Genomic DNA, 24,209 nt, shown 5'->3' with positions numbered 1-24,209 from the left:
CATGTTGAAAAAAACAAGACAAAGTGCCTTACTAACAACCCTGTTTTTTCTGATCACAAAAAAAGTAGTTTTCCCATTCCTTTGATTGTTATGAACAAATTTCAATTTACCGTCTGTGTGGGGCAAACTTGAGTGCTTGCCCAATCAGGTCCTCCGCCTCTGCAGCATTTAGCGCAGGGAAGTTTTTCTGGGCCGCAGCTATAGTAGAAATCAACAAATGAGAAGTTAAGTCAAATTAAAACTTCTTATCAGCCAAGTTAAGCATAATACTGATGTGAACAATAAAATAACACCTGCCTGTTAAAACCCTGCAGAGGGTTAGGTCCTGAAAGGATTTCTTGGCCTTCCTGCCCCGCAGGCTGTACTCCTTAAGAACGTTGTTGGTTGCCACCCGCCGTAGCATACGACGGATGGCAGCACCTGCAGTCAACCCTCCAAGGGACGCCAAGAAAAGTAGCTGTAAAACATAGAAATACAAATTATATAGAATATATAGAAAGTGGAGAGCTTATACAATCTCATATTGTAAGTCAGTTCAGTTATAATGATTTGAATTTATGCAATTACATAGTGTTTATCTTAAGGGCAGGACTATGGCCATTTAATTACCATTTTGTTCCTCCTCTCCTGGTTACCAAGACTTTGGTCCAAGTCTTGCAGCTCGGTGACTGTCGAGCAGGGTGACGGCAAAAGGTCTTCGACCGGAGCAGAGGGAAGTGACTGAGCCCCTTAAGAGGCTGAGCAGCTCCTCCATCTTGCCCTCCATAGAGTCAATTCGCTGTGCCATGCGGACCATGGATGTCCTCATAGCTATGGAAAAGTTGATAGTGTTAGTTACCGTATTTTCCGGACTATAAGTCACACTTTTTTTCATAGTTTGGCTGGTCCTGCGACTTATAGTCAGGTGCGACATATATGAAAAAAATTATATAATTGAACATGTTTTTAAATGTTAATTTATATTAACTGACATGAACCCTACATGAAACATTACCGTCTACAGCCTCGAGAGCGCTCTCAAATGCACAAGTCCTGTGCACCTTGTCAGAGATTAGTGCTTGCTATGCCTAAAACACACGGGCATACTTAAATGCTCAAATTATGGCCGGGCTGAAGCAATAACCTACACACAATTGTTGCTGCCAGGCAGCACCCTACGAATTTTATAAAAAAATAAATAAATAAATAAATGCATAATTTAAAAAAATAACTAAATGTAGGCCCTCTTAGACCTCTGACAATCCCGTCGGGCCTATTGGCCTATCAACTGGCTTGCTTCAGTCATGTCTAAAACTGCATCTTTTTGTCTCTCGTGAGCATTTAATCTGCTGCCAGCTTGTGACTACACATCGCCCAAAATGCTTGATTGTATTTAAAAATGCTGAGAATACAATGCATTTTGGTGTACCACATGGAATTTTCTTTCAGTGAATCTTTTGCTTTGCAATTACCTTCCTGCCCTCCTCTTGGCTGCCTTCACTCCTTCGTCTTCATTAACATTAATCTTTTTGGCCTCAATAATCCAGTTACATAGTCTCCGTTTTTGGTTTTGGATTTTGTGAAATACTTTTCTAAATAAATGCGACTTATAGTCCGGACTTATATGTGTTTTTTTCCTGTTCATGGAGCATTTTTTGACTGATGAGACATACTCAGGAGCGACTTATAGTCCGGAAAATACGGTATACATTATAAAATTACATATGTAAACAAATTAAGTGAGTCTCCTTACCTCTCATGTCCATCTCCATGGCTGAGTCACCTCCCTCTGTGCGACAAGTTCTGCTATTTACAACCAAAAAAGTTAAGTTACACTCAAATCCCTAGTCATGAAATTGCATTTAATTGGAAATGGAAAATTCAAAGCCGCTGTACCTTCAACTGGCACCCAAGATGAAGGGCGAGTCAAAGTTGACCCATCCAGCACTGGGCGACCGACTGGGCGAGAGTTGCTGACAGAACTTCCAGATATTGCCATGAGCCCTGGCGCCTCTGCACACTCCTCTGGCAGCTGTAGCTGTGGTCTTTGACGTTGGCGAAGACGAGCCACTTCTCTCTCAGCCTGTTCAAGTCGTACCAGCTCTCGTCGTGCCCTCTTCCATCGCTTTGTGTAGGCCTGCCGTGCTGCCCTTGCACTCATTGTATGCAAATTCAATGCAACCTATGAGTTCCTAATGAAACCTAAAAAAAGACACCGACACAAAAGGCACAGTATCCATAGGAATGCTTGGTTAGTTTGTAAACCAGTACGGCAGCCGAGTAGCCTACACATATACCGCCCCTTCATGTATGCTTCCCATTCACTGAGATAGGAAAATAGCTTGTCGATAACTGCCGTTGCAAGATGGCCGCCGAGTTCCCTAAAATACTTTTAAATACTGGCTGTAAATTAACACTGAATTAAAATAGTCGGTACATTTTGTGTAACAAGAACGCAAGCAGGTTAACATGAAGACAAACAATGCGGCAGACACGTTGTGCACAGCAGCAAACAAAAGACTCAAACAAAGCACAATAAGCCGTCTCTCGCCAAAATACAACATTTTTGTGAATGTCCCGAGTCAAACTTTCAGTAAAAAGCATAAGCTTAAACAAAAGGGCGACAATTAAGATTTACCGTATTGATTTTTGATCAAATGATCGCATCCAAGAATTTAACACAACTTTACTTGGAAGTCAACGAGGGTCTCTGCACATTAACTCCAGCATTAAGAACATTGTAGTAAAACTCTTTGTGCACAAACAAAGACTACTAATACTAAAGACTAGACTACTGTATTAAAAAGAATGGTTTTGAACAATCACTAAATGTTTAAACGTAAAAGTGTAATGCTACATGTGTGTGACATGACACATCCTTATTTGTTCGAGTAAGCAGACATACTGCATCATGGTTTGAGTCTACATGAGCAAAAATCGTTTACTGTCTATGGCAAAAACACAGATGAGACATCCCAAAATGCGCTTTCTGATGACGTCGAACGTCGAAGTTTAGAGAGAAGAACTTGTAGTGAAATCAAAGATTGTTAAGGCGGAGCAAGATACTTCCGCCTTAACAATCTTTGGTGAAATTGCCGTTTTAATTTCACTTCACTGTTTTAGATGTTCAATTTCAGGGATTGGATTATGTCGATTATAGCTGTTATTGTCTCCAGTTTCTAAAGCTGATAGAGGCGCAATCAATCACACAATGCCATATAACACATTTAACACGGCATGGAATTGGAATGAATAGAGACGCATAACCATTGACGTCATTGCCACCTAATCAGAAGACTCGAATTCACCCCTTGCAAGTGACGTCACGTTTTGTTCGCGCCACAGCAAAATAGCCTAGTGGACGGCAAGAACACGAATCAAATCAATGGGTTGTAATGGGACATATCGCACAGCTAGGAGATTATAGTGAGATTTAACCGTAGTAATGCCCTTCCACGACTGTTGGCTTATTGTTTGTGTAATACAAGCAATGTAGCTCGACTACGCCACCCAATTGGAGAGCTGGGACTCTATTAAATAAAATAACCTTATATTTCTCACAAGTTCGTTTAGTTTGGTGGGAGCAACACAACAGATTTACCCAGACAACAATTTGTATAAAAATATTTATTACAATCTCTAATTACAATAATAAAAAATGGTACACCAAGCACACACACGCACTCAAGCTTAAAAGCTAGACATCAGGTTCAAAAGTCCACTTGAAGTTCGTAACTAGGAGCCCACAGTCCATAAGAGGTTCCTCTAACACAAGTCCGTCTCACACCAGGCAGTGACGTCTACACAGCAGGCCACCTGTCAATCACTCACACGCACCGGCACAACACTCACACAAACAAAGAGAAGGCCGCCAGTGTCTCCGTAGATAACAAACACAGCATAAGCACAGCACCACACTAGAAGAGCAACAATCGTGCAATACCAAATTCAATCACTGCAATTCGTAAATATGCAAAGGCTATATATATATATATATATATATATATATATATATATATATATATATGGGAATATGACTACGGCAGACAGTCTGGAGCACTCCGATTTAGTGAGACGTAGATCTTAACCTCAGACGAGGGAAGACAGCATAGCCTGACACAGGGCGTCACTCACAAATAAACTGGGAGCAGACAAATCTGGCTCCCAGTCCTGTTGAACAGCGCTCCACAAAACCACAGGCTCAGGTCGGACGAGGCAGGCTCCGGACAACACAGCAGAGGACGGCAGCAATCTTAGCGCAGCAGAGAACGGCAGCAATCTTAGCGCAGCAGAGGGGAAGACGAGGACACACAGCAGCCAACGAATTGAAGGCAGGACCGGCAGATCAGCAACTTCAGGCTTTGACACAGGCAGACAATAATCCATGCAAAGATCGTAGCAAACACTTAAGACAATCGCGACTACCCAACAATAAACGGGGGGAACAGGGCTGCAACAAGCAGAGTTCACAGGATATCGGACACGCACTGTTGCAGTTCATTTGCTTTTTTTTTTTAAACAGTCTTTGATTTGGTGTGGCAATTACCAACAGCTGTTCATCTCCTAATCACCTGTGGTTGGGCACTTAAGAGAAACGGGCGTTGCCCACATTCTAAATCACGGTCAAACAATCACTAAGATAATGCATGCATAGTAAAATAAAAAAAATCACAAAAGAACACCAAATCAAATTAAGAAAAAAGGAAAACAGTGCCAAATACACACATGAAATAAAGTAGACGGAGTTGTCCTACTCTTAGAGATGCCATAAAGGCTACATAGCTCGGCCACCAGCTGGGATTCGAAATTTGGGCCTTGGTCCGAATGGAATCTCATCGGACACCCAAAGGTCTGTATAACAGATTGCCACAGGACCCTAGCAGTGGTCCTCGCTGTCTGGTCTCTTGTGGGGATAGCCCAGGCATAGCGGCTGAACATATCCGTCATTACAAGAATGTTTTGATATGGGTCATGGGGCCTCCCTAAAGAAAGGAAATCCAGCTCGATAACCTCAAGGGGGAAGGACACAGTAAAGGGTTTCAGGGGCGCTTTAGGCGCAGCATCAACTTTTTTCACCTGGCAATGGGGATACAAGGAGTGGTATTGTTGTACCTGGGTCTGCATACCTGGCCAAAAGAAGTGTCGACGTAGGCAATTTATGGTTCTCTCCACTCCCAAGTGTCCAACAGCATTGCGATGTTTCTCCCACACCTCCTTACGTTGTTGAGTAGGGCAGACAATCTGGAGTCGAGCTTCATGGGTGTTATAGTCAGTAACTCGACGACACAAAACACCATCCCACATCACCAGCCTTGCCCTTTGTTGCAGCAGCTGTTTTACCCCAAGCGGAGCAGCTCGCCACTCTTGCCCCATTGGAAACTTCCCACTTTCCACATACCTCCGCACTAGGTCCAGGTCCTGGTCCTCAAGTTGTTTGGCTCGCCAACCTTCCATTGGCTGTCCTGTTGATTGTTCGTCTGCCACAGCCGCCACATCAGCACCTAGAGGGGTTTCAACAGGTACTCTGGAAAGGGCATCTGCATTAGCATTCTCCCTACCGGAACGATACTTCACGTGGTAGTCGAAGGCAGCTAGTTGGGCTACCCACCTTTGTTCCGTAGCCCCCAGGCGGGCGGTCTGCAAGTGGGCTACAGGATTATTGTCAGTGTAAACAATCACTTTGGCCCCCATCAAATAGTCTTTAAATTTTTCTACTATGGCCCACTTTAAGGCCAGCAATTCTAATTTAAAGGAGCTGTAGTTAGCATAATTTTTCTCACTAGGATGCAGGCTCCTGCTGGCATAGGCCACAACTCGCTCACGCCCATCCTGTAGCTGGGCTAAGACAGCTCCCAGACCAGCATTACTTGCATCAGTGTATAACACAAAAGGTTCTGCGTTGTTGGCATAGGCTAAGATGGGGGCCTCGGTTAAAGCAGCTTTTAGGTGGTCAAAGGCTTGTTGACATTCGTCAGACCAAGAGATCCGGCGAGATCCTGTTCTCTTATCTGCAGGGGATCCAATTAAGAGGGCATTCAAGGGGCGTGCTATCTTTGCAAAATTGGCAACAAAGCGACGATAGTAACCTGCTAAGCCCAAGAAAACACGTACCTCTTTTATGGTGGTTGGAACCGGCCATCCTGTCACAGCAGTGACCTTGGTAGGGTCTGGTTTCACTCCTTCTTCAGTGACCACATGGCCCAGGAACCTTACTTCCCTCCGTAACAGCTGGCACTTATCTACCCTCAGTTTGAGCCCATGGTGCTGCAGTCGCTCAAAGACAGCCTCCAGGTGGCACAAGTGAGAGGAAAAGTCTGGGGAGTAGACTATAATATCGTCCAAATAAACGAGTACAGAGTCAGCGATTTGGCCACTCAAGCATTGCTGCATAAGCCGTTGAAACGTGGCCGGCGCATTGCAGAGGCCAAAGGGCATCCTCTGAAACTCGTATAGTCCTAGTGGGGTGGTGAAAGCGGTCTTGGGTCGGTCTCGGGGGTCAACTCCAACCTGCCAGTAGCCACTGGCTAAGTCAAGTGTGGTGAACCAGGAGGCTTGGGTCAGGGAGGTTAGAGTCTCCTCTATACGGGGGAGCGGGAAGGCATCTTTATGAGTCAAAGAGTTTAATTTACGATAGTCGACGCAAAAGCGCCAACTACCATCTTTCTTGCGGACCATCACGATGGGTGCAGCCCAAGGGCTGGAGCTGGGCTGAATGACCTTCTCCAACATATCTGCTAGCAGGACGCGCATTTCTTGGTACATCATAGGCGGTAGGGGGCGGTATTTTTCCCTTACTGGGGGCGCATTGCTAGTGTGGATTTGGTGTTGCACCGCATCAGTATGCCCAAAGTCCTACTCATGGAGGGCAAACACCCTGACCCACCTCTGTAGAAGGGCTTTAAAGTCTTGCTTCTGTTGTTCAGTCAAGTCATCTCGGCCTTGTAAATCTTTTAATACCTCGACCGGTGGTGGTTCCACTTGTCCTCCCCTTCTGGCCTCCACAATATCCACCGCGACAGTCCCATCGTCTTGCACAGTCAGGCTTAGGTCTGTCTGACCATGAACATCAGCACGGTCCACACGGAACACTTTCGCCAGTCTCTGGTAGCGGCCTATAAAGACAGGGCAAGAGGTCACATTCTGGATACGGATAGGAAGTTGGCCATTTTTGACAAACGCAATAGTCTTTGCCACAGAGAAAGTCCCTAGGTCAGGCAGCGCTTCAATCAACCCACAATAGTCCTGCCCCCTCGGACCCATCCGTGCACGCCCCCAGACCACCACCTCACTTCTGGCTGGAATGGTTAGGCCCCTACGGCTTGCTGGACGCACAAACCCCATGTAACCATCTTCCCCCTCTACTACAGCTGCCCGCTGGCACACAGCAAATGCCCCAGTCCAGGCTTTCATTGTCCCTTGATCCTGGAAAGCAGTCTTCAGGCCCTGTGGTTGATTAAGTAAGTCACGCCAGCAACATTCATACCAATCAGTAATGGGGCAGTTAGACAGTGGTCGGCTACAATAACAACCCCCCTCCCTGGAATACTGGTACCACCTACTTTAAAATCCATCACTACATAACCTTGATAGGGGATGGATAACCCATTGGCCGCTCTAAGTGTCAATTTGTTGGGGGCCATGTGGTGTCAAATCCACATTAAATAATCTAACTCAAACTCAAAAAAGAAAGAAGTCCGCACAGTGTATACTGCAGATAATGGCTTTTAATGCGCTCCGGAGCATTAGTTAGTAAAACCAGCAAGCAAGTAAGTGAGCTACCATCCTCTGGCTGTTGTCCAGCCTTTATACCCCTTAAAGTCATCCCAGTCACGACACACTCTGGCTTTCCCACTATCTATCTTAACAGATAGCTGACCAAGTCACATATGGTACTTCACCTTTGCCCTCTCATCCTGTTTTCCTACATTCTTTAGGTTTTAATTACATTTTCCTGGCGCCAAACCTTATTGATGACCCTGTCAGCCAGGTCTGCTCTTTCCCTTAAACCAGTCTTCCTGTCCCACACACACTGAACATACTACAGAGTTCAGTTTCACAAAACAGTAATATTACACAGAATGAAGATACTACATAAAAGATATATAAACTAAAGGATATATGTCAATAAAAGTCACGACAGCCACACCATGTGATAGGGCATCTGCTGGGTAGTGCTGATCAAATATACTCTGTCGCATTAAGGTCACTTGCGAGCCAGTGTCTATTAAGCCAATCAGAGGCACACCATTTACTTCCACCTCAACCTTGGGGCAGTCACCTACAAAAATGGTCCTTTGTGCTGCTTCCCCCAATTTCCCTGCTACTTGGACCTCAGTAGCAGGACAAACTAGTTTAAATCAACATTTGACTCGGATGGGGGTCTACAGAACCTGGCAATATGTCCAGTGCGGCCACACCTGCGACATATAGGCTTACCGTCTGCAGCCCAGGTATTAGGTGTATAGGACTGGAACCTCCTCCTAGGTGACGGCTGATGGGGGTGTTGCAGGCATTGCATAGGCTCACCTGCAGCGGGTTGTAACTGCCGGGTCATTTCTTGCCTTAACGCGTTCATCTGCCCCCTCACTTCCTGGAGGTCTCAGCCCAGTCATCCTTCCCTGTTAATTTAGAAGCAGAGGACTCACCCACAGCTTGAGCTACAATTTCATGTCCAGCCCCAGGCCGCTGTTCACGTTCCAGCAAAAATATTTCTTCCAGTACTGTGTTAAAGGTGGCATCCGGGTTACGGCGTGCATAGGTCCTGATTGTGCTCCTCAGCTCTGCATTACGAAGTCCCATCAAGAGCTGGTCTAACAGATGACTTTCATCAAGGGGGCCATCTGGGTCTCGCTTCTTTAGTCTACAAAACTCCCGCAGCCCGAGAACATAGGCCCTCACACTCTCACTAGCGGTTTGTATGCAGCTAAAAAAATGAGATCTTAAGTTTGCCACAGGGACCTGATCTCCATACAGGGTGTCTAGATGTTTCAGAATTTTTGCTACAGTATCACGGTCTGCATCCCCTAAAACACAAACCTCCCGCTTAGCTTCATCTGTTAATGCCCCCAATACTATACTGACTTTTTGCTGTTCATTAAACTCCCGTGCCTGCAGTAAACCCTGAATTTGTTCTTTCTACTCACTGAATTTTAAATCACCACCCACCCCTTTAAATTTAGGGATCCAAGGTGCACCCGCATAAATTGGCATCATCATCATTGTTTAAAAATAGACAAGAAAAATGTGTAAACAAAAAGTTAAACTATGCAGTTTGAGTGACCTGTGTGAAGCTCCAAACCAAATCCTGCCAACTACTGCCAAATGTAATACACGCAATGTAGCTCGACTACGCCACCCAATTGGAGAGCTGGGACTCTATTAAATAAAATAACCTTATATTTCTCACAAGTTCGTTTAGTTTGGTGGGAGCAACACAACAGATTTACCCAGACAACAATTTGTATAAAAATATTTATTACAATCTCTAATTACAATAATAAAAAGGGGTACACCAAGCACACACACGCACTCAAGCTTAAAAGCTAGACATCAGGTTCAAAAGTCCACTTGAAGTTCGTAACTAGGAGCCCACAGTCCATAAGAGGTTCCTCTAACACAAGTCCGTCTCACACCAGGCAGTGACGTCTACACAGCAGGCCACCTGTCAATCACTCACACGCACCGGCACAACACTCACACAAACAAAGAGAAGGCCGCCAGTGTCTCCGTAGATAACAAACACAGCATAAGCACAGCACCACACTAGAAGAGCAACAATCGTGCAATACCAAATTCAATCACTGCAATTCGTAAATATGCAAAGGCTATATATATATGGGAATATGACTATGGCAGACAGTCTGGAGCACTCCGATTTAGTGAGACGTAGATCTTAACCTCAGACGAGGGAAGACAGCATAGCCTGACACAGGGTGTCACTCACCAATAAACTGGGAGCAGACGAATCTGGCTCCCAGTCCTGTTGAACAGCGCTCCACAAAACCACAGGCTCAGGTCGGACGAGGCAGGCTCCGGACAACACAGCAGAGGACGGCAGCAATCTTAGCGCAGCAGAGAACGGCAGCAATCTTAGCGCAGCAGAGGGGAAGACGAGGACACACAGCAGCAAACGGATTGAAGGCAGGACCGGCAGATCAGCAACTTCAGGCTTTGACACAGGCAGACAATAATCCATGCAAAGATCGTAGCAAACACTTAAGACAATCGCGACTACCCAACAATAAACGGGGGGAACAGGGCTGCAACAAGCAGAGTTCACGGGATATCGGACACGCACTGTTGCAGTTCATTTGCTTTTTTTTTAAACAGTCTTTGATTTGGTGTGGCAATTACCAACAGCTGTTCATCTCCTAATCACCTGTGGTTGGGCACTTAAGAGAAAACGGGGGCGTTGCCCCACATTCTAAATCACGGTCAAACAATCACTAAGATAATGCATGCATAGTAAAATAAAAATCACAAAAGAACACCAAATCAAATTAAGAAAAAAGGAAAACAGTGCCAAATACACACATGAAAACATGAAATAAAGTAGACCATAATCTCACCATATGACATCTGGAATACAACAACATCCCATGTTCTTGCATAGATATATTTTGGTTTGTTTTCTTTGTGTTTCGGGAGTATTTCAACCACAATTGCATGCTTATCTCCTCAGTGTATGAAGCACAGCAGCGGTTGCTATAGCAACCATAGACTCTGAACAGGACGGCAGATAGCACTTAGGCAAAGTCTTTGGCAAGATCTGAATGTAAACAGATAATACCGTTCAAGTTTTTTTTAATTTCCTATTTCTTTCAATTCTTTAACTTAAGACATGTAAGAAGTAAGTTTATTCGCTGGGCAACGCATAAAACTGACGAAGTTACATTAGCCCTAGCACTATGAGCTACGATACACGTTAGCTAGAATAGCTAGCTTCTAAGTGTGGCAGCTAGTTATTATTTCATGTTCTGATATGACATTCTTAACGTTATGACTATGCTACAACTGTTAAAAGCAAGACAAATAAAGTAACCAAATCGCTTTGCAATATTTTAGTCCAGAAATACTTATGGGTGTTTACCATTTACCATAATGTTAATTACAGTAGCCTAACGTAACGTTATCTCCCCTTGCTGTTACCACCAGTTTTAATAACTTTACATTTGCGATCATGACCCATTTCATCTAACAACACCACTGGCATCTTCTTTGACTATCAGACCCCAAACAGCAATACATTGAACTACAAAGATGTTATAGTAATGGTGTTCAGTTCATCATAATCTTTATGACATAATGTAATTTGCCGTCCGTCTCCCATCGTTTTGCCGTCCAGCATGGAGCCATCACGTGACTTAAGTCACGTGTCTGCAAGGGGTGAATAGGGAGGGAAAGTGAAAACCAGCGCCCCAAGTGGTTGCGTTCCTATCGAAGAGCAGCTCCAATGTTAAGTCCCATAGACCTATTTTTTTTTTAAAATACTGTGAAGCCAAATCAGCGATCTTCTCCACCAAAAATATTTTTCAGTGTCTATACAGTAATAATCTTCTAACTGTGAAAATGTCAGACCATATTTGCCTTATTTAAAAAAATCGAAATGGCTCCTTTTGTTTCATAAACGAACTACAAAAAAGCCACGTGACTTTACCCTTCGACGTTACTCACGGTAGCATGGTTTATTTATTAGCCTGGTTAGCATTGCCACTTAACACTTACTGCCAGCTCTTCATGTGAGTAGAAGCACAACACCAGTTATCCAGACATAAAGGTTATCACCACGCGGTTTACATCACCTTCCGTTATTACAAAAATATGTAAGCCAGTTAAGCAAATTGCTGTATTGATCAGTTAGAGATTAAAAGCCCAAAACCTGTGACGTCACATGCAACTGTAGTTTGTTATCACCATGTTACGACAAAAACTCAAAACAATTCAACTGATCCTAAAAATAAGGTATGACCACTTGAAGCAATAGAGGTGACCCCAGTGCCTAACATATGGAAGGCATTAAATTAAGATCCCAATGTGCACCGAGATATATTAAAAAAAAAAAAAATCCCATCCCCTCCGCTAAACTCTAGGAACGCAACCACTAGATGGCGATGAGATTACTTTCCCTCCCTATGGATCAGTTAGAGATTAAGCGCCCAAACATGTAACGTCACATGCAGCTGTAGTTCCTTATCACCGTGTTACGACAAAAACTCAAAACAATTCAACTGATCCTAAAAATAAGGTATGACCACTTGAAGCAATAGAGGTGACCCCAGTGCCTAACATGTGGAAGGCATTCAATTAAGATCCCAATGTGCACCGAGATATATTTTTTCTAAAAAAAAAATCCCATCCACTCCGCTAAACTCTAGGAACGCAACCACTAGATGGCGATGAGATTACTTTCCCTCCCTATGCAAATAATGTAAAATGTGTGAATGTAAAATGGTAATGGTAGGCTACAGGAACAAATGAAACATGTTCTGAATGTATTCTAGTGATAGCAGAAAACTATTATAAAAATATTTTACCGAAGTGTTATTGTTTGTTTAATCCAACGTGAAACTGCAATCGGTTCTGAATGCAGACCAGGCGTTGTCTTTCCCCTACTGGCGTGGGGGTGTAACGGTTGGACTTTTATATTGAGCCAAGTGAAATGTGAAATGAAGAAGTGAAAATTGTTTTATTGATAAATTCGTGTTTTAAGCATTTTCACTTCATACGGTTACAAAACTGAAATCAAGCACAAAAGTATTGTTTATAGCAAAATTGATATCAGCCTAAAAATAAATATATTCTCTTACTCCTTATCTTAATTTGATTACATAAGGCCAATCATTTTTAGTGAATCTCAAGTGACTGCAAACCTTGTATATGCTAGGCCTACTTCAAAAACTTAAACGGAGCTGGTTAAAATAAACATGTCAAAACAGCACTCAGAACAACCAAAAACAACCAATGACAACCAAACGGGAACGTTGTAGTTGGTTGGTTCCCTAACCGTTAGTTTTTGGTTTGGTTCGAACTACCCTTTAGGGAACCATACACTAACGTTCCCAACCGTTCCCTTAACGTTTTGTGTTAGTGGGGATAGTTGTAGGAAATAGGCTACGTTCATATTACAAGTGATAGAATGAATGTGTGACTTATTTTTAGTTGATGTTATGACATGTAAAGTTAAGCTTGCTTAACTTAATTATAGTCAGCCACGGGCAGTTTGACACTTCTGTTAGTAAACTGGAGAGAGCAAAACATAGGAACATGGTCACATTAATCCCATAAACACACAGACAACTCTTACACCAACCTTATTTTGTGCCTTTTATTCATGTTTGTTTCAAGATTTAGTAAGTTTACTATAAGCACGTTTCGCTCTCCACTTTGATGCAGCATAGATTTCCATTTTATCAGTCATCTTCCCCCTAAAAGGGGGCGTGTATGCAGCACATACAACGTTCCATTCCATTCGTCGGTGCGTATTGTTTAGTTTCCAGTCTGGCTAGATCGGTGTGGTGTTGTAGTTGTTCTAACGTTACTAGTTGTTGCAACAGCATGTGATAAAACTACAAAGTTTGTTACACCAAAATGAACGTTAATCTAGCGATAAAAAAATTGACGCCGTTAAAATAGGTTTCTGTTAACGCCGTTAATAACGCGTTTAACTGACAGCACTATTAGGGCTGTCAAAATAACTGATTAATTTTGATTAATTAATTTGAGAAAAAAATAACTGATTAAAAAAAATAACGCAGTTTAATCGATTCCCTATGACCCCGAGCCGTTAGTCAGTAACAATTAGACTGTAAAATGAAGGAGAGAGATGAAAATGTGCTGCCTAGATCATTGATTGGAATTTAAAAAACGCCTGATGGTGTTGATAAAAATAAAGTGTTGATTAAAATAAAGTCCTCTACAATGTCTGCAGCAAGGAATTTGCATATCACCGGTGTTTGTCAACTCGAAAGTTGCACATCAATAGAAAGAAATAGTGTTGACATTGAGGGGAGTGTTCATTTATTTTCATTGTGTCCCCTAGGTTATATCTGTGGCCTGAAATGCCTTGTATGTAAAAAAAAAAAAAACTTCTTCCCGAAGCACTTTTTGAATTTATTTCCTCAGCATATTAGGTCATATCATAGATTATTATGGCCATTATTTGAACAGTGAAAGTAATAATAAAAGTATTTTTGAAATTTAATGTCACTAATGCTGATTATTTAATGATTCATTTGAATTTAAATATTTAAAATACTTTCACAGCAAATATTATATATGCGATTAATTTAGATTAATTAATCACAGAGTATGTAATTAATTAGATTCATTTTTTTAAGCGATTGACAGCCCTAATATATATATATATATATATATATATATATATATGTCTATCTACTGATCTATTTCTATCTATCTTATCTATCTACATTTATAAAGGTTTAAAGGTATACTATGCAGGTTTAGGTATTTTTGGCGAGTGTAGAGCTCCCTCTAGAGTCACGATGTATTTATATGTTACTCTGCTATTGTAAATAGCAAAATATCTCGCGACCTTTCCCCCCTGTACGCAATGCAAATGCTTTTGTTGTGGAGGTGAAGGATTAACAACAAGCAAAAACTATCTCCAAAGAGCTAAATCTACTGACAAGGTAATGTTTAACGATTCTCGCGAGGTTTGGCAGGGTGCCACTCTTGGAAGTTGCATAGCTTGTTTTCTCGGTATGGACTCGCTACGTCTATGCTGTATAGCTATGCTAGGTGAACAATTCGCCTATTACAAGTTCGCTTACCATCAAATTGGCTTCATAAAGGTCTTGCATAGTGCCTTTAAATAAGAGCATGTATGCCCCTCCTAGCAAAAACAGTGCAGCTGTCTCCAGCTAGTGTTGTCCCTGCATGCCTCTACCATTTAGCTACAAGGCAAGGCAATGCAGTGCCCCCCCCCCCCGCCCCAAGCCTCTAATGCCCTTGACTCTGCACAAACATTAATTTGATCACAGTAAGAAGCGAGCAGAGGTGGAAAGTAACGAAATACATTTACTCACGTTACTGTATTGAGTAGTTTTTGTGTGTATTTTGTATTTTTTTAAGTAGTTTATAAAATCGGTATTTTAAATTTTACTTGATTACATTTTGAGGAAGTATTGTACCGCTACATCAAAAATCCCATCCGTTACTTGAGTAAAAAATAAAAAAAGTTAAGACTGAAGAAAACGGAAAGGGAGAGAAAAAAAAAATCTACTCTAAACCACTAGCCTAGTAATAATGATCAGCGTGTAGCCTACAACAGGACATGAATCAAGCTGGCGCCATGCAGTCTTTCTGAAAGTGATGGAGCTGGATCACGAGATGCATCAGATTAGCCTAACCTATGAAAGTGTATTTTCCGCTATTCCAATCGGTTGTCTCAGTTCATTTTAGCACTAATGATTGCGGAGATATTTAAGCAAACACCATGGGATTTCGTGTTTTGACGTTTGTGCTCACCTTTCTTTGGAAAGAAGTTTATTAGCAGTTGTTGTTTCCCCTCATTTTGATGTCTCTCTTTTTTTGTTTTGGCCTTTTGTTTTTAGTAACCTGACTTGGCTTTCTTGAAGAAAGACATTGCACCAGCAGCAAAACAATTAGCGGTCCACTACTAGTGATGCTCAACTAAATAAACAAAAGATAGACTACCTTATGAATCGTGCAGGCGGACTAAACCATTTAGCTCTTTAGCAAGGGAGAGTGAGAGTGACCTTACACAGTTTTCACCATGTTTTGTATACAAAATCCAGTCAGTCAACCTTTAAATTTCGTCTGACATTCATTTTGACATTTAATTTAGAAGTTAAAATATTCAGGTAAAATAAATATATGGTGGAAATAAGTATTGAACGCTTAATTTTTTTTTCAGTAACTAGCCTAAACTTCCAGTGAGTCTATTCGAAATTTTCACCACACATTATATTAACACACATAAAAAATCCAAACATAAGAGTTTTATGTATTAAAGTGGAATGACACAGGAAAAAAGTATTTGTGCCTACTGAAATTTCTTCAATACTTTGTGGAAAAGCCTTTGTTTGTAAAGACAGCTTCAAGACATTTCCTATATGACAAAAACTTATTAGTGATTTTGGCCCATTGTTCTAAAACAGATTCCAGGGGTCCCTCTTGTGAATCCTGATCTTTAGTTACTTCCAGAACTATTTAATTGAATTGGCTGCCTTCAAGTCTTTCTGGAGCTTTCTCCGAGTGGTTCTTGGCTCTTGGAATTGACTATCCTTCTGACTCCCTGGTCAGAAATATTGCGAGATCCTGTGCATGGCCTGTTGATGATGCAGTGATGTTTCTTCCACTTGCAGATAATGGCTCCCATGCTGCTTACTGGAAGATTCTGATGTTTTGAAATGCATTTGTAACCAGTTTCATTGATATGTTTTGCAACAATAAGGTTGCAAAGGTCTTGGGAGAGCTTTTTGCTTTTATCCATCATGAAATGTTTCTTGTGTGACACCTTGGTAATGAAAAACCTAGCCCATTAATATTTAGGCTACTAACCAAGCTTATATTAATTTGCACAGATAGAAAGGATAACTACTCTCTATACAGATTCCAGCTCGTTCCTTCCCTTTCCTTGCCTTAGTGCTTTTTCTTAGCGTGTTCAATACTTTCCCCCTTTGTTATTCAACTTCATTACATGACTCTACTTATGGAGTTGTTTGGATTTTTTATGTGTGGATTACCTGAGTTATTACTAATGCCTGGTGAAAATGTTGTGCCCCCTGTATTGGGGCCCTATACTTCCCACTTTCCCCCCCAGTACGACGCGCTTTAATCTGCTGAACCTTCTGCTCGTTTCCAAATATAAAAAAAACTCTCTGCAACTCAATATTGGCCTGCCTGCCTCAGCTGCCTGTGAGGGGCTTTTCAGTTGTGCTGGATTACGGTTCACTGCAAAGCGACCCAAGGATGAGTGCAACTAACTTTGAAAATCAACTACTGCTCAAACTTAAAGGAGAACTCCGGCGGCCCTCGGCGGCCATATTGCAACACTTTTTGGGCACTTATCGTGCATCTATTTCAGCAGAAATGCGTGAGCGTAAGGCTTCACGACACCAATCTTGCTCCAGCAGCGAGATCACAACAGATGATTGGCACGATGTCTTCACAGCACACCACATGATTGGCTCAATGTATTTTACAACACACCACATGATTGGCTCAATGTCACATGTCGACGTAATGCCGCGGAAGGGTTGTGATATGTGTAGACATATGATGTGTAGACAACTGCCATATTGGCATTTGGCCCCATACATTACTATGACCCCATACATTACTATGGAGGATTTTTTGAGTGCTGTATCTCCTCATTAGAAAGTCTTTGGTAAAACTGGTTGTTCTGGTACCCCCAAAAAAAAAAAAAAAAAAAAAACTAAGTAACTTTTACTTAAAGTACATTTTAAATTAACTACTTTTTACTTTTACTTGAGTACATTTTCAGATCGGTATTTGAACTTGTACTTGAGTAATATTTCATCAAGGTATTGGTACTTTTACTTGAGTACAATATTTTCATACTTTTTCCACCTCTGGAAGCGAGCACATGTTGGTGATCCACATTGCACTTGGCACATGCCACAGTTGGCAATTATTGAATGTACAGCTCCATGCAACTATTCTCTGACAGCAAGCCAAGACAGCCAATCAGATAAGGCTCTAACTGGTGCCTATTGGCAGGGTTGAGTCTATCCATCTCTCAAAACGTTTATTCACCAATTGCAACTTAGAACATTCAAAAATCACACTGTATTATCCACATTCACAACTCATCAACACTCTAGGAACCATTTAATACCACTGGTATTGTTATAAACATTGGACAATAACCACCACCATCATCAAACATGTTCTGAATGCCTTTTTTTAAATCCGATACTGCATGGCGTAGTCCACCTTAATGTGATCACAGAATTCATAGTTTACCCACCTCTTATTTTACCACTACACCCATGGCTATTGGGTAACATGCAAATTGAATAGCATGTTTGTTTGACATGAAACAGACTGGTATACATGTATGGTCTTGGTAACTGAAATGTGAACATGTACATTACACGCAAAGGTGTTCATTTAGCTGACTTTAATTCAAAGCAACATATAATTGAAGTAAATGACTGAGAGTAAAATATAGTGGGTCGTAATGTAAATCCACCTATCAGGTTCATCAGACAGAGGAGCTGATGGGAAAGAGATTGGCTAATTGCCTGTTAGCTAATCACATATTAGCACATCCTTGTGAAGGAGGTGGAGTGTAAATATGACAAAATAGACAGTTAAGCCCTTGCATACGTCTCAAATAGAACTCAGAGGCCCAATCCCCCAATGTCTCCCCTTACGCACTCACACACTTTGATGCGCATTCCCACGAACTTCGTGATCGCTTCGGGCTGTCCCACTGCGACATTGTGAAGTGCTTGAGAGCTCGCTCGCACCCTGTCTGTGCCCTCTCGTCAAGTCGGCATGTGAACATTTTACCAGAATTACCTACAATTCATAGCGCTGTGATGTGAAACACAGGGTTACCCACAAGGAGGCTGGAAGCTTGAAAAAGCTTTGGTATACAACTGCCATAAAACGGTAACGGAAATGTGTTTGCAACACATTGTTTGTGTTGTCAATTTATATGATAAGTTGCAGGTGCTGGCCCTTTCCTGTTATTAGCATTCTGAACCATTACACCCTCGCAAACTTTATCACTTACGACTGATGTCAGTTAAAGCTGCAGTTGGCAAGATTTTTTGATCATATTCGCTGAAACCGACACTTTGCTCTGACAGAACAACATAAATCAGCCGGTTTTAGAAAAAAACCCGCACTTCTACCTCCACCTAGAGCCTGTTATTTGTTTTGCAAAAATCCACAGCTCCCGGTTCTTCTGGTCCAATCAGAGCAGGGCTGTGTGAGATCTGACTGTCAATCACAGTCTGGTGCAGTCTGGTGCGCACTGATGACCACAAACTCGATGAGAGGGTGCTTGGTGGTAGTGGGGGAGGGGCATGCGAGTTGTAAACTAGGGCTGTCACTTTACGTTCAAAAATCGATTGCACAATCGATTGGACCAAACAACACAAGTTTCGAAAACTAAAATAGGGAATCGATTTTAACCAAATATGTACACTGTTAATTTTAAATGAATTAAACAAATAAAAAGGATAGATGTAACAAAATTCACAAACAAGAATATAAGAATATAAAATAATTCCGAAGTGCAGTAAGCATTGCGAAAGCTAAAAAGAAAATTCCCACCAATTTTACGCACCGGAAACAGCTGTTTCAATCAGCTGCTGTGCTGCTTGTGTTTTGCCAAAAAATGGAGGACAATGCGATCAAGCTGTGCGACATGAGAGAGACGAGTGCGGTAGGCTATGCAAACTGTGCAATCGAGCTCTACGTAGGTGAAATTTGCTTGACATTTCTAATCGTAAACACAGACACAGCTACGTTGAAGCCTGCAGTAATGTTTGTCACCATGTAATGGCAGTCCACTCGGCGTATTGTTTTTCGAGAATGTTGCACTCCTGTTTGTCATTGTGCACGAAACTTCACGCCAATAAATCATCAGAAATATTGCTGGCTTGTGTGTCTACAAGCGCCCTCTTTACGTTCGTCCTAATGCCTGTTAGTTGTTTGTGGATTGGCCTATATTTGGCGTTGAAAATGGAAACGTCTTTAGACATGAAAAATCGAATTTACAATCGATTCAATGAACACTTATGTCCATACCTGTAAACATTTAGCTTTCCAAAAACGGGGGTCAGTGTTTATACCGGATCTGTGTTTGCATATTTAATATGTTTCATACACGTGTTTCATCACTGCATTTCGGTCGTTGCTTTTACCTTACCATTACCTTACGCATGCCAGTTATGTATCCACCAGCTGCCTGCCTGCAGCCTACTTCCAAAACTCCAAAGCTGCTTGCTGTCAGATTTGGTTCCGAGGGCACAAGTTCAGTGTATCAACAACACTCAATAACAGTTTATGTGATGTGTTAATCAATTAAATTCCCAACAATTTCATAACAGCTAGTTCTGGAGTAGGCCATTCAACTAGCCCGCTTGCTTACGACGAGACTCAGGCTGCGCAGTCGGCACCCGTTTCCTTATTTGGGTTTTGGGTTGCCAGGTTTTAGCCTATGACAAAACGGTTGAAATTGAAACTAAGTGATAGTGTATGTGTAGGGTGTATTTCATACACAATCATGGCCATTCGTCCTGTAGCTCAAAATGGTCATGGATCAAACAAAGACAGGAAGTGACATTACCGGCAGGCTAAGCCCTCTCTGCTTCTGTCCCTGTAGCAATAGTTTGGCAGATTGGTGACGGTCTGATAGATATATTCCTCTAAGGGGGGAAAAAACTTTGAAACAGTGACACCAGTGAAGTCAGTACACACACCAGGCAAACAGAAAAGAAACACCTCTCTAGCAGCAAGCTGCAGACAGAGGGAGGAACCAGCTGTCACTCTGCCACTGTCAGAGTGGCACGAGGGCACTGGGGCTTCCATTGTTTTTTTTTGGGGGGGGGGGGGGGTGGCACAGAGTGGTACTGCCAGCCCCTTCCCCCTGTCTGAGGGACAGGGTGGAGAATGAGATGCTGACGTTCAGCTTGGCCTCTCTCTGAGGAGGCCGCCTCCTGTCGCCCACTCCCCTGACAACACGATGTGCCACACAAGAACAAGCTGGCACGGGCAGAGAGAGAGAGAGAGAGAGAGAGACTGAAACTGAGAGGAGGGGGGGTGGAGAGAAAAACTGAAGAGCAAGAGAGACAGAAAGTTGGACTACAGTGAAGAGAGAGAGAGAGAGACCCAAAGTGAAAGGGAAAGAGTCAAAGGCAGAGGCTGTGGGGGAAAAATGAGAATGTTTTTACATAATTAAGCAGATAGTAGCGATTACAGCGGCTTAGCTTTTGAGCACGGCACAGCACCCATTCAGTCTCATTATGAAGTTAAATACTCAAGACCATCACTGACAGCTTAATTACACTTCTGAGGCGGGAACAATCACTTTAGGCCCATCGGCGCCATCCTCGAACCTGCTCCTAAACACGCCCAATTACCAGAAGAGAGGCGGCTCGGTCCCTCCTCCATGCTTTCCGCCTTCTCTGGCGTCTTTTACGCCGGGCAGCGAGAAACGGAAGAGTGTATAATTAAAAAGATATTAGTGCTCTGTGTGTGCTGCCCCCGCTTGCCTGCCAGTGTGTGGTGCTTCAGTGTGAGAGTCCCCGCTGGCTGGTTCTGTGGATGGTTTGTGTGTGTGTGTGTGTGTGTGCGTTTGTGCACTTGTGGGTTTGTGTGTGTGTGCGTGTGTGTTTGTGCACTTGTGTGTGTATGTGTGTGTTTGTGTGTGTTTGTGCACTTGTGGGTTTGTGTGTGTGTGTGTGTGCGTGTGTGTTTGTGCACTTGTGGGTTTATGTGTGTGTGTGTGTGTGTGTGGGTTTGTGTTTGTATGTGTGTGTGTGTGTGTGGGGGGGTTGTGTTTGTGTGTGTGTGTGTGTGTGTTTGGAGTGCAGTAAATAGGTGTGGCATTGAGCAGTACAGTAAATGCCTCACAAAAAACACTCTTGAGTGTATGCATAAATGCTTACACTTGGCCTCCCTCCACTCCATTCCCCTCTTCACCTCTCTCCATCTACACCTCCCTGTCTCTCTCTCTATCTCTCTCTCTATCTCCACCTCCCTGTCTCTCTCTACCTCTTTCTTTATCTACACCTCCCTGTCTCTCTCTCTCTCCATCTACACCTCCCTGTCTCTCTCTACCTCTCTCCATCTACACCTCCATCTACACCTCCTTGTCAATTCAATTCAATTCAATTCAACAAGCTTTATTGGCATGAATGTAAATTTTACAGTGTTGCCAAAGCATTCAATACAACAATAATTGTAATATAGATAATAATAATAGTAATACTACTACTACTACTAAAAATAATAATAATAATGAAAATAACACCTGGCTTTTAAATGAACAGAAAAAAATAAATAAATACATAAAAACTATGGATTATTATGTTATTGATCATGTAACATGGGCTGTTCTCTCAGGATGTGGCAGGATTGGATGTACTCAGCAGCTAGGTGGACACAACTGTCGACTTCCCCCAGGAGGAATGATAGTTTTTGTCCATTGTTTGTGTCAAGAAATTCCGGACAGATATCTGCGATTTTTGTAAAATATTCTTCCCTTAGAAGTTTGTATAATTTGCATTCAGTTAAAAAATGTTGTTCATTTTCCACTACATCACTGCAGTGAGCACACATCCTCTTTTCAGGGGCCAGCCAGGTTTGCCTGTGTAAGCCCTTTTCAATAGCAAGGCTATGGTCGCTGAGCCTGTACCTTGTCAATAGCTTTCTATGTTTATAATTTGGAATTTGAGTTAAATATGGTGCCAATTTGTAATCAGATGTTATTAATTTAAATGCATTGAGTTTACTTATTTGTTTAATGTTATCCCTCCAATTGTTAATGTAATTTTATTTCAAGTTTTTTTCTAATTGTTTTAATTTTGAAGCAATAGTTGAGTCAGTTTTGTTTAGGCCATGTTTTTCAATAAGGTAATCTAGGGGATTCTTCTCTGAGATTCCTCAGCTGGGCAGCAGTGTGGTGGTATCTGCTTGGTTCACTGTGTTTTAGGTGATGCCAGAATTTTGCCGCTCTTTTGTGGATATTGAGAAGGAGAGGGAATCTTCCTAATTCAGCTCTACAACCCATATTCGGGCAATTCCTGTTTACTCCTAATACATTTTTGCAGAACTCTAAATGGAATATTTCGGGCTGGCTTTTGTCCCAAGTATCCAAATTGTTTTTATATTTAACGCCCCAGATCTCACTTCCATATAATAAGATTGGTTTAATTACAGAATCAAACATTTTTAACCATATTTTTAACGGGGGATTGTATTTAATTAAAGTCAAAGTCAAAGTCAAAGTCAAAGTCAGCTTTATTGTCAATTTCTTCACATGTTCCAGACATACAAAGAGATCGAAATTACGTTTCTCACTATCCCACGGTGAAGACAAGACATATTTTACCAATTTTAAGTCCACAGACAAACATAACATATGTTTGTCAAATTAATGATTTTCTTAAAATATAATATGTTTTTCTTGCCGTTTCTGTTAAATCTGTGATTGCTTTGTCAAATTTTCCAGTATATGAGATTATTAATCCTAGATAACAATAATGTTTTACTTGTTCTATTGACTGTTTGCCGATTGTGAAATGGTAATTGTTAGATGTTGATTGTTTTTTTTGGAAGTTCATAATTTTTGATTTTTCATGATTGATTGGTAGGGCCCAAGTTGTGCTATATTCGCTCATTATATCAAGGCTTTCTTGCAGTCCCTCTGCCGTTGGTGATAGTACGAGCAGGTCATCTGCAAAGAGTAGACATTTTGGGTGTGTTCCAAATGGGAGACAGCTGCCTACTGCCTCCCTCCCTACATAGAGAGCTGTCTCACTAGACATGACTTTGGATTAAATGCATCTTTTAAAAATGAGCGTAGCACTCTAGAATCTTTGGTTAACACTACGGTATGACGTTAGCAAAGGCCTGACGTTAATCTAAATTAGCTTACTTAAGCTAGCAGGCTAACGGTATAAATTAGTTTTACGGCCGGCAGATATATCAGACCAGACGCTATTAATGGTTACAACAATGGCATAATCAGATAGTAAATTGTTTATTTCTAATCTGTAATCTGCAAATCTAAGCAAAATAAGATCACAAAAATGACATTTTAAAAACAGATTCAGCAGCCATTACCGATGTCATCCGCCATGTTTGTTTACCTTTCACAGCTGTTTCAGACGTTGCCGCAAGGGATTATGGGTAGGAGGCAGCATGAAGTGTGCATCGATGCTGCCTTCAAAAATGACCGTTATTTGGGAATTCTAAGATATCTTAAAAGGCAGCAGAATTTGTTTTTTCGGTTTCGAACCGCACTTGCTGCCTTGCTCCCCAGTTAGATATCTTAAAAGGCAGCAACTTTACCCGTTTCGAACACACCCTTTATCTCTCTACCCAGGAGGTTGAGCCCTGGGGAAGAGGTTTTTTCTATGTTGGTAGCCAAATCATTTATATAGAGGTTAAATAAAGTCGGACTAAGGCAGCAACCTTGTCGGACTCCTTTGGTCTGGTTAAAAAAAATCTGTTTTCTTTATTCTTTATTATTTATTTTTACG

General features: G+C 41.9%; 1 long non-coding RNA gene across 1 annotated transcript; it reads right to left on the bottom strand.

Moving 5' to 3' along the window:
• Positions 1–303: 303 nt before the first annotated feature.
• On the bottom strand, positions 304–2,324 carry LOC125296443. The gene is made up of 4 exons (XR_007193757.1): positions 1,876–2,324; positions 1,733–1,785; positions 610–810; positions 304–457 (listed from the first exon to the last, which is right to left on the bottom strand). It is a non-coding gene; the product is annotated as an uncharacterized LOC125296443 (long non-coding RNA).
• Positions 2,325–24,209: the final 21,885 nt, after the last annotated feature.

Source organism: Alosa alosa, chromosome 6, assembly GCF_017589495.1.
Source record: "Alosa alosa isolate M-15738 ecotype Scorff River chromosome 6, AALO_Geno_1.1, whole genome shotgun sequence".
In the NCBI taxonomy this organism is placed as follows: domain Eukaryota; kingdom Metazoa; phylum Chordata; class Actinopteri; order Clupeiformes; family Clupeidae; genus Alosa; species Alosa alosa.
This window is presented reverse-complemented; position numbering and strand designations above follow the sequence as displayed.